Source organism: Durio zibethinus, chromosome 16 (genome assembly GCF_047325235.1).
Source record: "Durio zibethinus cultivar Kanyao isolate XHJ-2024 chromosome 16, ASM4732523v1, whole genome shotgun sequence".
In the NCBI taxonomy this organism is placed as follows: domain Eukaryota; kingdom Viridiplantae; phylum Streptophyta; class Magnoliopsida; order Malvales; family Malvaceae; genus Durio; species Durio zibethinus.
Window position 1 is genome coordinate 5901341 of NC_143177.1, and position 11000 is coordinate 5912340.

Consider the following 11000-nt stretch of genomic DNA (forward strand, 5'->3'; position numbering starts at 1 on the left):
TCCTTGCTTCCAATTGATCTCCCATCTGTGCCACTCTAATTCCCACAAAGACAGATATTTTATTTCGAGACTTAGACCAAAAATTCTAGATCACTACCCTTATTGAATGAATGCCACAAAAATAATTTCTAACTTATATGACACACAAAGTATGTTCATGAATGTGACAATGATGCCTAATGAATGTCATGAAATGCATTTATGCCTAAGGCAATGAATTTTTATATGTACAAGACCCAAATAAAAATTTTCATCAACCATGAATGTGTATGCAAGGAATGTAATGTCATATTGCAGGGATAATGGGATATGAATGCAATGTATGTTCCATAAAACTCTACAATTCATGAATCCATATGTATGAAATGCAATGACATACTTATATGAATGATGAGATGTATACCTATGACTAATACAACATACTTGTATGGAATACATGAACCTATCAAGTGCATGTTATATTTTTACATGGAATGCAATGCTTGTGTTATGCCAACCTAGTGAAACTGGCACTACTTTTAAATATGTAATGAAATGGAATGTGCACACTACCTTTTAAGATGCATATGGAAAGCATGTATCATTTATCAACATGTGCATGTCATGGGTTGTATGTACTATCCATTGATATGGATGGGATGGAATGCTCATATTATCCTATTATGATGCGCATGGGATGGAATACATGAAAGATGAAAAATGTTCAAAAAAAAATTTTTACAAAAAAAACACCCTTTTTTTTTATCATACAGAATGACTAGAACTTGAAAATTAATTTTTATTTGGCTAATAAACAAAGAATTTAAGAGAAACCTTTAATTTTTTTTTAAAAAAAACCTTTTTTTTATTTTTTGCTTGTTGGATAATGCTAAAAATAATTCATTCTATTCTAAAATATTTTTATGAAAAAGCAAATTTTGGATAACTACCAAATGAATGAAATACATGTCAAAAGAAAAAATTTTCAAGAAAATGTTTTTCTTTTATTATCCATTTTTTTAATTTTTAATACAATCTTAAGTTATTTCTATAAAAAGGTTGGCAGGGCTCTACCCTATGCAAGCTTCCTATGGCTCACGATATGTTGGGTTAGGATTTATACGTCTAAAGGTTCCCAGACTATTTTTTACATCATCATCCATTATAGACTAGTAAGGCTCCTTAATCCTCACCCATTACAGGCTACTAATGGAAAGGGTTCAATCTGAGTGAAATTATTTCGCTAGCAAATGCGAAGGTTATCACCTCATGAGAGCGTAACTACTTTACTTCCTTCTAAAAAGAAAAGAGCTCGGATCTAGTGCTCATGCATGCGACTGAATATGCAAAGTGTGTGTAAAGTAATGTATTAATCAAAATAACACAAATAAATCATAAAAATGGAATCAAAATAAAGTAATAACTAATATACAATTTATTTTATTTATTAACTTGTATGTATATATATTTTGAAAAATTAAAATAAAGGGAATTAAATTAAATATCAAATAAAACCAATTAAATCCAACGACTATTAATAGCGTATAATTAAAATTTTGACCTAACTCTCAAAGGTCTCCAGTGGAGTCGCCAAGTTGTCGTAACGATTTTGTGATCGTCAGACGTAAAAAATTTTAAAATAAAAAAAATAGAAGTCGCCGCCAATCTTTTTTAGGGTGTGATTGGCCACCCAAAAGTTTATCTTCTTAATAAAACTATAAAAATGAGTTTAAAGTTTATTAAAAAGATAAATTTTGGTTTATGAAAATCAAGTTAGGTCTAAGAGTCAGTTACGTGTGGGAAAAGATTAGCACCCTCACAACGCCCATAAATTGGTACCATTTAATCATGCGCTATTTTCGATGTTAGATGGAATGGTTTTGATTTGAAATTTAATACTAGTTCCCTTCATTTAAAAAAATATTTTTTTGGAAAAATTCTTTATTTAAAAATATTGAGGCAATCTTTAAGTTAAAGAATTATTTTAAAATTTTTCAACATCTAGACAAAATTTAAATAACTCTTTTCGCTTAAGATTTAACATAATAGTCCTTAAAATGAAAATAACATTCTTTGTAGAATATAATTATCGGTGACTCTTCAATATCTAGGCAGAGTACCAAGAATGATTTTCTTTGAAATGTTAATTTTATTTTATTTTATAAATTCATGTTTTTAAAGTAAAAATTTGTGTGAAAAAGTAAATGATGAAACTATCAGATAGTGAATAAAGATTAAAGGCATAAATATGCAAAGCAAGTGCAAGCAATAGTAAATAGATATGTATGTGCTAACAAATGTTATGCATGATGGTGAAATGCAATTTAAAAAATGGATTCTTAAATATAATGAGACCACTTTGACTCTCCAATATCTAGGTATAGTATAGTGCGACTATTTATATTTAAGATCCTATTTTATTAGTATACTTTTATTATTAATCAGTTATTAATCCCATTATTAAAGCAAATTAAGGACTTGCCTAAAAAAATTTAATGAAATAAGTTTTCTAAATACCTCATCATTTAGGCGGCATTTGAGAATAAATTACTCCACTTGAGATTTTCATACATATCCTTAGGATTTTGGAATGGTTTGAATATGATGGGAGGAGGCTTTAAAGGTTGGGGTTTCAAGATTTTGAACTTTTGGATTTTGGGGTTTTGGTTTAAGTTTCAAAGGCTTTGGGGTTTGGTCTTAGGGTTTAGAAGGTTTTAAGGCTTCAAATTTAGGGTTTGGAAAGTTTAGGGTTTTGATTTTAGGGTTTGGGGATTAGGATTTAATTTTAGGGTTTGGAGGTTTAAGGTTTTGATTTCAAGAATTACGGTTTGGGGTTTCGATTTTAGGGTTTTGAGGGTTTAAGGTTTTGTTTTAGGGTTTGGAGGGTTTAGGGTTTAGTTTTAGGGTTTGGAGGGTTTAGGATTTTATTTTAAGGTTTGGAGGGTTTAGGGTTTAATTTTGGGGTTTTGATTTTAAGTTTTTGAAATTTTGGGTTTTGGTTTTAACTTTTGGATTTTGGATTTTAGGATTTATGGTTTTAATTTTTGGATTTTGGATTTTAGGGTTTATGAAAAATGCGAACCTCTCTAAAAATTTCAAACATCTAGGTGGACTTTCGAAGCAAGTTCGATTTTTATAATTAATTTTTAAAAATTAATTAAAAATTTTCATATATTTTCTTTTTTATGAAAATTTATTATTATTATTATTATTATTATCCTTTTTATTCCCTTTTTTTTTAATTAATCTTTTTTTTATAATAATTTTCCAACATCTAGGCAAAATTATTTTTAGAAATATGTTTTTATTTCCTCCAACATCTAGGTAGGGAAAAAATTATTATTGAATTATTATTATTATTTTTCAAATCATTATTGTTATTTTTTAAGCATTTTTAGCATTTTTTTAGTTATTATCTTACTTGTTTTCATTTTATTATTATTAAAAACAAACAAATATTTATTTTAACAATTTTAAAAAATTTATCATGCATGACTATTAAAAAATAAAACTAAAAATAATAAATATAATAATATAAAGAAAATTAGAAAAAAATGAAAAAAAATGAAAAAAAAATACTTGAATGGACCGGTCATCGATCCGATCAACGTCGGTTCAGGTAGTTTGGATGGTTCAGCGGTTTAGTCAATAGCTCAAGCTGATTGATGATTTGATCAACGGTTCGATCAACGGTTCGATCAACAGTTCGATTGAACTGGTTTAGGGCTGGCCGAAGAAAGGGTCACAGGTCAGGTTACGTGGATCTCGGGTTAGATCCGGATCCACGCACGAATCCCCCTTTGTCCAAAACGACGTTGTTTTGGGCCTTGCTCTTATATATAAAACAAAAAATTTTTTAGCTCATTTTGTCCCTTTTGCCCAAAAAAAAAAAAAAAACTCTGTTTTTTTCTCTCAACCAAAAAAAAAACATAAGGTCGGTCAACTGCTAGAGGTCGATTACTGACGGTCGAGCTAGCCATCGTGCTTCACTGCAGGTCACCGATCACTAGCTCCGAAAAAGCTTTAAAAACACCCCGAAGTTTACTTTCTTCATCCTCTTTCCAGATCTGATGTTCCTTTTACCGAAAACAACCTCGATCAACGTAGATCTAGGTTTGAAAGTTTTTTTTTCTTTTTTTTTTGTAAAGTCGACACTTATATGTATTTTTTGTTTCTGCAGCTAGCTTTGCACTGATGGTTCCTTGCTTAATAGGCAAGGATTGTGTTGTTTTATTTTTATTTTTTTGGTTTTTTTTATGTTTTTTTTTGGTTTTCTGGTGGATGGAGAGTTTTATGAGGGTGTGGGAGAGCTTAGGTTTGTGGGTGTAGGAGCTTGGGGTTTTTCTAAATGTTGAGCTTCTTCTCCTCCTATAGTGGCTAGATGGGTTTGGTTTTATAGCGATATGAGATTGACAGGGTATGGTGCTTTTAGCGTGGAATGTGGTGTTAACAATGGTGGTCCAAGAGTGAACATGGTTTGCAGCGTATGGTGAGAGGACATGATAAGGGTGGCAGTGGTGACAGGGTATGGGCAACCAGAGGGGTGGATGGCCGTGGTGCCGTGCAAGGCACCACTGCCACCCCAGTCTTCTGTTCTTTTTTGTTTCTATTTTTTGTTTGTTTTTGTTTTTATTTATTTTTGTTTTTTTTTTCTTTTATTAATTATTATTTTTTATAATAATATTAAATTAATTTGATAAAAATTGAAAATAAATCCTAAAACTGAATTATTTATAACATAAAATTATCAACCCAAATAAAAATTGGTGTCTACATTAACGTGGTTCGATCTAACCGACCTATATCCAAAGATGAGAAACAAGATCCACTAGTTGTAGAGAATTACAAACATACATCAAAACATATCAACCACTCAACGATCAATGCCCATAGACTCTCTCAATCTCTTTTAGTCTTATGAAGTATTCTCAATCCAAACAAACACATACCCATTTATACCCTTTCAATATAAGTAAATACATACCCATATACACTCATACAGTATACCTATGTGGACCTTCTCAATCTCTTTTAGTCTACTCATAGACAAATATATACACTCATAAGACGTAAATCTTCAATAATCTTATGAGGTGTCTACCTATAAAATCGTATAACTCTCTTACATCTTTTTCTCATACCTAACCTTGTTGAGACTTCACCTATTTATAAGTATATAAACTTTCATATTAAGAATCTCTTTCCTCTTAGAATTCTTTTTCTGCAAGTCAAACTTGTCCATCAAGTAATATCTAATAAATCTTAAACAAATCTCTTATAAGATTTGAGTCATTATTTCTAACAAAATCATCTAATAAAATATTAATGAAAGTAATAACCATTAAAAATTTTGGATAACCGGTTATTGTCATAGGCTAAGACGCAAGCCCCAAGCCGATGGCTGGCACGGGCCATGGAGTTGTGATGAAGAAGAAATAAAACTCCCCTCAACAGCACTTGTGGAAAATCACTATTTTGCATTGATCTTCAAGCAAGGAGAAACTATCATGTTCCATTTTTCTAATTCTTTATAATTAAGTTGGCCTAAAAGACCTCGTGGGAATAAAAAGGAAAACAAACAGAAATTCAAACATATTCAATTAATGCATAAAATAAGGCGGTTAAATAATACCCTTCAATACCTTTCAAAAACTAAAAAATATTATTTAAGATATTTTTTATCAAAATATCTTAAATAATCTCTTTTATAAAAATATTAAAGATTATTTAAGGCATTTTTGTAAAAAAATGCCTTAAATAATCAATCATCTTCAATTTTTTGAAAGATATTATTTAAAGCAATTTTGACCAAAAACATATTAAATAATCTCCTTTAAAAAAAATTAGATATTATCTAAAAATGTCTTAAATAATTCTCTCATATTTTTTAAATGATATTTATTTAAGGTGTTTTTTTTACTAAAAACACCTTAAATAATCTCTTTAAAAAAATAAAAAATTATTTAAGACGTTTTCCAACCAGAAACGTCTTAAATAATTCATAATATTTTTTTTATTGATGATATTTTATAAAAAAAAATAATAATCAAATAAAATATTTGTCTTCGGCTTTATTTGTCATTTGGGTATTTATTATTAGTAAAAACTAATAAAAGGTTGCTATCATTTATATTAAGAAGATTATGGTAATTATTTAAAAATTAATATATGTGAATTCCTCCTAATGTAAATTTGAACACGAGTTATCATGAAAATGGAAAAAAAAAATTCGAATATGGCACTTTCCTAAAAATCATATTTTCCCCCAGAATTCAAGATTTTGCCAACTAAACGCTTTCTAAATATATATTATGGAAAGCAACAAATAGAGTAACATCAAATTTAGGAACTCACAAAATTTGGATGAAACATATAACCAGTGACTTATAGAAAAAAAAAATAATGGAACAGAAATGATGTGCGATTGTAGGGTATCAATCTTTTAAGAAACCTGAACTCTGTAACCAAGTGAAGTATTTAGGAAAAGAAAACGAATGAAAAGGCATCAGTTCACAATATTGAAGATAAAGGAAAGGAAAAGAACATCTAAAACAGGATCTTCTGTAATTGCCTTAACCAAATAGTGTTTAATATATGAATTTATGTGTAACCAAAATTCTCCTATTAGTGGCCATCCTAGTGCATTGTATCCAAGCACTTCAAAACCATGAAATATATAATATATTATCAACAAGAAAGAGTTAGTAATATCCATTTCATCCTCATTAATACTATATTTTCCCAAGGGAATCGTAACAATAATTTTGCTTATAGAATCTTTCTCATAATGACACCTTATTGCTTAAATAGGACATATATAGGTTATCCAACACAATCAACGAGTATGATATTTTTCAAGTTTAGTCAAGATTCAGTATTAACTTTCGTCATAAGTTCATAACCCTAAAAGGAAAATAAATCAAATACAACCTGTCTTGAAGTTTCTCAAAATATTTAAATGTTAATTACTTCCAATACTATAATCAGCTGCCTTTGCTGCCTGTAGCCCTTCTCTTCCACTAATGCTGACGCTAATATCAGTTTGTTGTATCATTCTCACATCATTTCCACCATCAGCAGTAGCCAATGTTCCATAATCACACGTTAAACAAAGCTGCCAAAGTATCATTTCAGTTATATCAGTACTCATCCTTTCCATAGAAACAAAGAAAGATAATAAAAATCGTCACACATAATTACAGTTGTAATTTGTAATTAAAAATTTATTTGTATTCTTAGAATTAAGGAGTGTAAATATTTATATCCTTAGAATTAAGGAATAGACAATCATTCAATTATAAAAATTACTTTTAGAAAGATTTAAGGAGTATAAATATTAATTTTTTATTTATCTTCTAGCATTAGTTTTAGTTGTATATAAACTTAATTCAATAGAGAAATATTTTATATATTTTTTCAATTTTTCATATGATATCAGAATTTTAAATTATTCTTAAAACGTAAAATTTTTAATCTTCATTACTGATTTTCAATCTACTGCTACCACACAACTTCATCCACTTCATTAGTAAGTTAATTATAGATTCTTACCCAAAAAGGTGCCTTATCGAAACCATAATTACAAGGTCTTAGGTAGAGGCAAATCGAAAGTATGAAGTAGGGTGTCCATAAACATTTAAAAAACTGGAAAATAAAAAATTTTCTCTAGACATCCTCAAAAAATTTTCTTTAACTCCCTTCTTGTCAACAAATTGATAAATCCGTTGATAATTTTTTATATATATTATAAGTAGATACATTGAAAAAGTCTTAACATTACAATACCATAAGTTGGTGCTTGTCAAAGGATCATGGTGATCCTGTTCAACTCCGTATTCATTTTTTTTTCCAAATTTAAATAAGTAAAGATTTACATATAAGAAAGACACATTTAATTCCTTCACTAGTTCCCAAACCACTCTAATTAAGAGTTCTCACCTAGCATCCATAATTCTCCATTTTTTGTATTTATAGTCTTTTGCACACCATTAGTTTTCGGACTTTGCTTCTCTTCAGTAAGCTTAAGGTCTTACTAGGCTCGCTCTAATTCTTCTGCCATGTCACTGGCCCCAATGGCAACCGAGAAAACTCAAAGGAAACTCAATCTCAAAAACCGTAAAAGAAAACTCTTGAGGGAAGAAATTCTTTTGTATAAAAAGAAGACTCACAAAACTCCTCCTACTAAACCCTAGTTTCGAGGAGATTTTATATGTGAATATTACACTAAATAACGGTTCATTGAATGGATGATGAGATAAATTCTACTGAGATCAGAAATAATAATAGTAATGGTATTAGATACTATAGTAATGAAATTGAAAATTATAACGATGAGATAAAAAATAATGATTAGATATGTTTAAATGTTAATGTAATGACAATGGAATTAACTAACTGTCTCATTAAAGAGAGTCAAATTCCATAATTAAAATTTTTTTATTTTTTTTCAAATTTACGCTAAATCAATATTGCCTTGAGCTTTCTAATTGGAGACTAGAGATACAATATTGCCTTGACCTTTCTAATGGGATACTAGAGGGACAATGTAGGTTTTGACCTCTTCTAATTGGCGCCTTGAGGGACAATGCAGGTTTTGACCTCCAACTATACCGCAGAATGCATTTGGAGATCAAAACCAGATGTAGTGGAATCCAAATGAAGCTCCTGTTTATTTTTAGCTTTCTCCGGCGTTGAGGCATATTATTCTCCAAGTTTATGCTTATTCAGTGTTAAACAGGAGGGTTTGAGATACCCTTTATTTTTGTCGTTATTATTTATCGTACGCAAAAGGCGAGAACCAAATTTTAATACAACTGTTCCGATACGTTTATTTGACGTAGATGAAGTTATTCATTTAAGCTCTGATTGGGTTTAACTTATCCATCCAGGGAAAAGGAATCAAAACCATAAATAAATGGTTGAGTTAATAAGATAATATTAGTATTAGCTGGGAAGCAAAGCACCTTTAGAGGAAGGAAGACAAACCAAAGCAAAGCAAATAACGAAGCGGACTAGCAAGAAGCAATATTAGAGACTTCATATTTCATATCATTGAAAATAAAAATATTAGTTTGAATGAGAGGTGTTAAAAAAACAAACATCACAAGCTGCATCTGCTACAACAAGGGATGCAATACAGACTAAATTGGCTGCACCAGATGTATCATCAATTGCAAGATATCTACAACAGTTGAACCACGATCAATCTTTTCCAAAGGATCGATTCCAAGCAACAGCAGCAGCTTCCAGCAAACAACTGCAATTCAAGGATTGCCTCCATATACACCTACATCTTATCCACAACTGAATTAGCTCTCTTTGACTTAGCATCTTCAGTTATCTCGTGTAATTTTAATCCTGTTGTTACAACATAGCTATATTAGGATTTAAGTCTGGAATAAATTTCTACTTATCTTCTAACTGTCAATTACTGTATATATGTATTACAAATAGAGCAAACGCTTTACATGGCATCAGAGCCTTTCTAAACCTAACAGCTTTTTCTTTCGGTCTCATGGCTTCAATAATCACTGTTACATCTGGTGCAGCGAATTTGGTCTGTATTGCATCCCTTGTTGTAGCCTGCGGAGCTTGTGACGTTTGTAGTCTTAACACGAGGCTCTGACAAAAACAGCTAAGAGAAAGTATAATTTCTTTTCCTCTCAGTTGCCAAAAACAGGGATCACTATCCTATATTATTTACATCAGATTTAGGATAAACCTTAACTAAAAAAGTTTCTCACTCTTTTCTTTTTTCTTGCTCTTCGAAGCTCCTACCTATTCACATGTTGAAAATTATAGTGAAACCAAAATATTTGCCTTAAAAAGCTGCTATAAACTATCAAGCATCCACTGGTGGAGGAAGATTAAGATCGAGACAGGGGCTCGGCAACCTTGGCTTACAATCAATGATTGAAGAAGAGTCCGACTCACTTTGGACCCTACCTCCAAAACCCATACTCAACCGAACTTCGACCGGCTCAAAAGGAAGCCGGTAAACCTGACCTACAACCTCAGTTCTCCCCGACGCATCGAAAAACAGAACTGGCCGCGCGTGAGCCACCCCACCCATTCCACCACTACCCAGAGCTAGCTGCTGGTGGCACGCGAAAGGAAATCTCCCTACAACCCCATTCACACTTTCGCCTTCACGCTTAAGCTCACGCTGCACCGCTGGGCTAGAGGATTCCTCGACGGTGCTGCTTTGTCTAGGACTCTGCTGGTTCTTGTCCTTGTTACCTATGTAGCTGTTCGTTTCATCTGGTAAAGGGAAGTTGGTCTTAGCCTTAGGCCCACGAAACTCACGTGCCACCGCGTCGTAGGCTCTGGCAGCTTCCTCAGCCGTATCAAAAGTACCAAGCCAAACGCGTCTCTTCTTGCCGGGATCTCTGATTTCAGCTGCGTATCTACCCCATGGTCTCTTCCTAACTCCCCTATAATGCACCTCTTTGCTCTTTGTATTTCCGCTGGCGTTTCCTTCCTTCAAGACTTGGCCTGCATTTTTGTCTTTGGGAGCCATTATAATTTTTTGGTGTAATTTGCTTAGAGAGACAAATGCGTGTGATTTAATATAGAATTAGGGGGATGCGCAGTCGGGGTTTGACTGACGCCCCACCCAAGTCGGGAGACAATATGATAACGCTGTCTGGGTGTACGTGTCACGTAGGAATTTCGAGGCAGGCGGCGAGGTGTTGATGTTGTGCCGGCTTTTTCCTTAACCTCCTTGCATGCCCTTCACGCTTCACCTTTTTTAGTGGATTCCACTCTCCACTAATTTCAAGCATGAATGCCGCCCATATCTTTCTCTTAAATGTTGCCATTAATGTTAAAAATAATTTAAATTAAAAAAATAAATCTAATTTAATCTAGAAAGTATGCTAATTTTAATATTTTATTTTATATATGATATTATTAAGTCAAAATTTTTATTTAATGGAGATTTAGTGTAAATATATTAAATTATAAAAAAATAATAACACACAATCGTATTAAAAAATTAAAATTTTCATATCTAAATATAA

At 31.5% G+C, this 11000-nt stretch overlaps 1 pseudogene across 1 annotated transcript; it reads right to left on the reverse strand.

Annotated features, from left to right (window-relative positions):
* Positions 1-8991: 8991 nt before the first annotated feature.
* Positions 8992-10543, reverse strand: LOC111291579 (ethylene-responsive transcription factor 9 pseudogene; annotated as a pseudogene). The gene is made up of 2 exons (XR_016328600.1): positions 9447-10543; positions 8992-9336 (listed from the first exon to the last, which is right to left on the reverse strand). The product of XR_016328600.1 is annotated as an ethylene-responsive transcription factor 9 pseudogene (transcript).
* Positions 10544-11000: the final 457 nt, after the last annotated feature.